Here is a 7,318-nt window from a genome sequence, read left to right as displayed (position 1 = left end):
GTTGCGAAGAGGAAGTGAATATAACGCATTCATTTTCAATAGAAGTAGTATATTAATTTGCTGCTTTACAATCTATTTCCCAAACTCATATAATTGTGACAAATAAGGTATAGAATTAAGAAGTTCGTTAAAACTTCGCCGGTGAGAGTCCAGAACTGGATGGCACGACAAAGTCAACGAACTATCTTTACAGTTCTAAACATGACTTAAAGTGAAATGAAGATGGAGAAAAAAAAAGCATGAAAACATATTTCAGTTCAATTAGATTTGTATTAAAGAATACTTTTAATACAAATTAAAGAAAAAAGGACTGTTGTATTAAATGTTTGATAATATCAAGTGGAAATATGGGGTGCTGCAGTTCCACAGTGCCTATATACAAGCCGCCACTGCTACAGTTTGTTTTAATAGTAAATGCTCTTATGTTAATGAAAGTACTAAAGATGAAAAAAATTTTAATTCCCATCACTATATTAAAAAATAAATAAAAGTATTAGTTTACAAGAGATTATATCTGCTAATAAAACACAAACAGTAGGAAAGTGCTGCAATCTGGCAACAAATATTTGTTACAAAAACAGAAATAAATTTGATTGGAAAAATTTTTATTCTAGAATTAGAATTATATGAACTAACTGATGGAGAAACAAGAAAAAGTTCATTTAATAATAATATAAAAAGTGTGTTCATAGATACAATAAAAATCAAGGGTTACACTTACAAAGTAATAAGTGCAATATTACATCATGGATCTTCGATTCGTGAAGGTCAGTATACAAGTTTTATTAAAAAGGGAAAAATATGTTATAAAGTGAATGATATGACTATCAACAAAAAGCTGGCCAAGAAATTTTTAAAAAATGTTTATTTGTTTGGTCTAAAGGCAATTAATTTTAATAATGAATCTATAAGATAACAATCTGTAATTCATAAAAAAATAAAAGAACAATCTAACAAAACAGAGAGATATCCAAAAAGATTACAATGAAATTATATACCTTACGGTAAGAGTCTCGCAAATATTTCTTCTGCTCAAAAAACAAAAATTTGTGTAATATAAATAAAAGTGTTTTTAACAAAATTATACTGATATCAAAACGGTAAGGCATTTCTATTTTTAAAATCTGTTATTAATTTAAAATTAAAAAAAAAAAAAAAAATCACATGTTAATATATGTAATAGGCAATAGATAATAAACAATGTTTAAGCGTTCCATATGATAAGCAAAAAATAGATATAGAACTCTTACTGTCTCAATTTCATTAATACACATCACATTTACAGAAATAATACAATTCTTATGATTATTTATTCTTTAATAAATGAAATCATGCCGGTAAGAGTTTTGTAACAAATTTTTTTTATTTTTTGCTTATTATATGGAATCCTTAAACATTGTTTATTATCTATTATTGCACATCTATTGTCTATTACATATATTTAACATGTGATTTTTTTTTAAACAAAATTCTAAATTAATAACATATTTTGACAATAGAAATGTCTTGCCTTTTTAATATCAGTATCATTTTATTAAAAACAGTTTTATTTATATTGTAGAAATTTTTGTTTTTTGAGCGGCAGAAATGATATCTGCGGCAGAAATGATATGACGGTTTACAATTTAATTGTAATTTTTTTTACTAATCGCAGTTGCATTAGCCATCTCTAAGAATAATGATGTTCACTACATAGTCAGCTCCTGTGATAAAAGAAGAGAGGTTGAACTGCTCTTGCATTTTGGTATGTTAATGTTCAGCAGTATATTTAACTCAGTAAAGAATGGGAAGCCACTTCATTCTTCACCTTCCTTACTAAACTTGGCATGAATTTCTTATCTTGAGACTAGGTCAATACAGAAGTGACTCAACTAATGTAAGATGATTTACAAAGTTTTTGGTTATCTAACTTAAGATAAATTTATTTAAAAAATTATCAACAGTAATAATAAAAAATATTTATTTATTTAATTCTCAGATGCTTTACACAAAACTATTACTCTAACTTCTCAGTTGGGTCCATCAAACATACTTATTCTTATAACTTTTCATAGTTTCTTAAGTTAATTCATAATTAATTTATTTATCTTCTTGATATATATATATATTATTCACTTTGAAGAAGGTTAGGTAATAATTTTACACAGGTGGTCCGGTATAACAGTTGTAGCCTATATTTTCCCTAAATCTTCCCACCTTTTTGCTTCTTGGATGATCAGGAAGTGTGTTATGGTTCTCTAATAACATAATTTTTTCTTTGCATTATCAGATGTTCAAAATTGTGTTATTGGTTGTAAATAGAATAATAATGGTTATTACAATAAATGTAATCTGTTGTAATGTATACTCGTTAGTATACATACACACAATATACCTCAATTCTTCATTGATTGTTATTGGTCAGATTGGGTATTGTTTATATAAGCCTACACTCTATATAAGGGGTTCAAAATATCATGACACAAATACTATGCTTCATCATTTGATACTTGTGCTAAATGATTATATAGGTAGTATACTTATTCTATGAGGCCAAGGTCACAGGTTGAGCTACATTTTATAAGAAATATGATGTTTAATTAGATATTTGAGAAAATAATATGGTATATACTTTTATGGTAGACTTTTATAATCATCAAAATCACAGTATAACTGACATGCTATGTTGGAGGTAACCACAAAATATATTTTATTTGTTGCATAACATATAAATGATGCGATTTTCCAACTCAAATTTAAATTTCACATATGCAGGATTTGATGATGACATATTAACAGCATATGATATCCTTTCTGGTCTTTGGTCTTCTTTATTTGCAATAGGAGCATTTGTTGGATCATTAGTTGCTAGTGTTTTATACGACACAGTCTGTTTTAGAAATGGAACACTTTTTCTGATCATTATTCATGTATTACTGGTAAGTTAGTTTTATCTTTATATATATATATATTTTTTTGTGAGTGTAAATGGTTATAAATTATGTGAATAATAATAATAATAACAAAGAAATAATTTCTATATTAAGAATTTTGTTACAGAATTATAGTGATTAACCCATCAACACTAGATAACATATTCTATACAATATATGTTATTTGTATTTATAATAGCACACCAGTACATATTACAATATCACATATTGTACTTTATTTCTTTACATTGACTGGTTTGTAAATATGCTGTAACATTTTTGATACGGTTGTAATTTAAAAAAATTTAATTTTTTTTTATGGTTCTAAATTCTTAAATTTAGTAAAAGTAATTTTTTTTTTTAACATTCATATGAATTTTTAATTATAGAAATGCCTTAAAAATAGACTTTTTGTTTAAATTATTATATTTTTAGTTACACTATTGATAAGTATTCATAAAACGTAACTTCATAAATTAGATAAACATGGTGTAGGCAAATAATAAAAAAGATTACTTGCAATTTTTGTGATAATTATTTGAGTGATTTGTTGTTTATGAAAATTGTGTAATTGGTCTGCTGAATTTTATAGCATTGTGATTATTGTATCAAACATTACAGTCCAGAAATTGCAGTGTTTATGAACAAATTATTTAGTGTTTAATAAAAAAAAAAATCATATAAATATATATATATATATATATATGATTTTTTTAAGATTGGGATACACAGACATACATAAATATTTATGTATGCCTGTGTATCCCAATCTTTTATAATATTTATTCCAATCTTCTTTTAGACAGAAAAAAGAGTTAAACCTATCTATAGAGTAAAATCAAAGTTAGTTTAAAATAAATAATTAGCCTCTCTTAAATATGACTATCTAAAAATTAAATGGATACTGGGATTTTCTCTATCATGAGTCCAAGATATTGGCATAATGATTTCTAAAAATTTCCAGAAAGAAGATCTGCTTACACTGAGTTCTATTTGTTTCCACAGCCTTCTAGAAGGTTCTAAGAGTTCTATTTGACTAAACTTGGACTTAAATGCCATCAGGACTGTCACCAATCGGCTTAATGACCCCAAAGGCTGTGGATTCGACATTAATATTGGTCATTGTCAATTATTTTTAAATATCATCCCCCCCATCACTCTAAGGGTGTCTTACATCCATCCACTGTTTTTAATTACAATGAGTGCCAAGAAAAAAAAATTGAATTGAAAAACCTTGTAATTTGAAGCTATAATTCTTAAATAATTTAATAAGTTTGAAGGAATTTGACAACTAGAATGAAATAAAACATTTAAAAAAAATATTGTTACCTCCTACAAAATAGCACTGATGATTTTAGTATCTCTTAAAACATGTTACCCATAAAAAATAAAAATATTTTTTTGTATAAAAAATATCATACTGAAAAAATGCATTACCTGGACTATTTATATTAATTCTTACCTTAAATTTTCCTGCTATTTTTTTTTTTTTAAATTTACTCCGACATTTCGTTGAAATAATCAAGGAATATTTTCCTTGGGAAAATTTCAATTTCATTGGAATAATTTCCAGTAAAAGGATTAAAGGGAAAGCAGTTTGTATATCTAATGTGGTTTAAAGAGAAATCTGAGGTAAACTTTCATAGAATGTTGGGAAATTACTTTTGTGCTTAATTTATCGCTACTATAACAGCAAATTGAAAAGTTAGGTTAGGATAAATATTCGATATTAACCAAAAAGATATAAATAAAGTAAATTAAAAAAATAATCAAATGAGTAAAAGTTTTTAAAAAATAATACTTTTTTAGTTATTATTAAAATGTTGACTTTTTAAACTTTGTACCAAATTAAGGGTTTTTAATTAAATTTTTTTGAATACGTTTATTTTATTTCTATAAATTAAAAAAAAAAAAAATTTGAAAATAGATACTTAATTTTGATTTTATTATTATTATTTATATTTTGTTACAGTTCCAGTTTCATTTATCATATTCGAAGAGACATACTATCCCACCGAAATGTGTTAGAATATTAGTTTAAAGACCAGAAGAACCAAATGGTAGCATCTCGACTGACTGGGAAGATTAAAAGGTTGTTATTGAAAATCATCATATGTTAATTTAGTTCAATATTGGAATAACACTAAACAAAGTGGCACAGAAGTTAACAGCTATGGATCAATAGCAAAGAGTATTGACTATATTAGTTAAAATCACTACTAACTTTTAATAGATTTTTATTTTTACATTTATATTGCAAAACAAATTATTATTTTGACCTGTTTGGTATAAAAGTGCTATTAAACTACTTGATTTAATTTCTTTTCTAGTAATTTCCTCTCCAGTTTTTAACTATTAAATATTTTTATATATATACTTCTTACTAAATCAACCAAATGTAATTATACTTGGACTTCTCATTCTTTAGCACAGTATTGATCAGAAAATTTTGTCAAAATCTATTTGCAAATCTTAAAAGAATAGGTAAGTTTTATAATTAAATTTAACTCTTTTTTAATAATTTGTTTACAAGTAAAGATATATCAATTTGTATCCTCTGTTTCCTGGTTTTCCATAGTAATTATAAAAAGATGTTCACTTAAAATAATACAGGATTAAATTAAATTTTATTTTTAAAACTTTATTTAAATATATTGGCTTTTGGCCAATACAAAGTTTCCAAAAAATTAATATAATAAAGGTATTTTCAAATTTTTTTTTGTGATGAAAAATCTTGCATTAAATTATTTTTTTTTAAGTTTGAATCAGTATCTGTAGATCACAGGAACTAAGTACAGCTTGTATTTGTTTTAGTGTACATAATTATTTATTTGTAATAGAGACTGAATGATGTATTTTTTTTTAATTCATTTCTTGGCAAGCAATCCAAATTATTGAAAATGTTAATATATCAAATTTTTATGGCTTTATTTTAAATATTTTTAACAATTTTTATATAAATAAATAAATATTTTTACCTTGTACAAAGTAAAGGAAGCATTATGATCGCGAAAAATTTCAGATTTCATCGGAAATATCAATTTTGACCATTCCTGAATCCATTTTGACTAGTTTCGGCATGACGTCTAGTGCAGACGTCACGTGTGACGGATTTTGGACTTTTTCTTAACTGCAGTAATAAGCCCTCACTGAGAGTTTCTCAAAGATATATCATAAGTGCTACTTATTTTCATTGGCTCCAAAGTTATAGACAAATGAAAGTTTAATTAAGGAAATATTTGGATCTAGGAAGGGGAAAGCACATCGGTTCAAATCAGACTACATCTCCTTTTTTCTAACTTTTTTTTTTTAATTTAAATGTATTGATTTATTAATAATTTAACCTCTCATTGTAAAAAAAATTTGCAATGTCCATTAACCATTATTGCTAGATATTATGATGGTCTCTCAATGAAAGAATTGTTGATAAAGTTAAATTCAGTGCCAATAAATACATCAGGAAACTAAATATATAAGAGGTTGTTATAAAAGCATTCAATGACCTAAACATTGATATATCTAAAATTGTGTCAGTCATGACATATGGGACACCATCTGTCATGATTCAGATTACCTGACACTTTTAGCGACACAAAAAAAATCTAGTGATGGCTTTGCTAACAATTTTTTCATCAATATATTTTTGGGAGACTGTTCTCAGCATTAAATAATATTAAAATGAACAAAAGAACCGGCTAACAGATGAAGTTAGTAGCGCAAGTTTTCATACAATTTGATTACCATTGTTTTTACTATTATTTTTTCCTAAATGTACATTAATTTTCTGTTTTTGTTCATTTTATTCATATTTTTTGGTTGATTTTTCTTTGTTAAATGGCATTTAAGTATATATAAAGTAAATATAAAAAATATAAACCTTTTTTTACTATGGTTATAAATATAAAAAAAAGTTATGAATATTTCTGTATCACATAGAAATCATACATTTCTATATATATTTGACGGCACATATAGCCTAAAACTTAAAACATTTCTTTGATTTTATTTTCTAAATTTGGGTGTTTCCCCATCAGGGAACACCCAAATTTGGAGTTATTAAGTTATTTTAGTGACTTTAACATTTAACAAAATATGTTTTTAGCATCAAAAATTTGTAATTGCAAAATGTTTTTTTTTAATTTTGAGGGCTCCCATATATATATATATACGAGGGAAGTATTCAGGTAAAATTTCTAAGAAAATAATTCTTAAGTGGTGATAATAAATTTAAAAAAGGAACTTTTTAGAATTGTTTAGAAAACTCAAAGATACAGCCCATAATTCTAAATAAATTATAATTTTTTATGAAGAGGTGAAAACTGTTTGCTGTTTCCTTCAAGAAAAATTGTTCCAAAAGAAATATAAAAAACTGGTCTTTTTTTAATTTTTGTACTTAAGGATACATT

Source organism: Lycorma delicatula, chromosome 2 (assembly GCF_047948215.1).
Source record: "Lycorma delicatula isolate Av1 chromosome 2, ASM4794821v1, whole genome shotgun sequence".
In the NCBI taxonomy this organism is placed as follows: domain Eukaryota; kingdom Metazoa; phylum Arthropoda; class Insecta; order Hemiptera; family Fulgoridae; genus Lycorma; species Lycorma delicatula.
The sequence above is the reverse complement of the archived record's forward strand: the minus strand, read 5'-3'. Positions refer to the sequence as shown.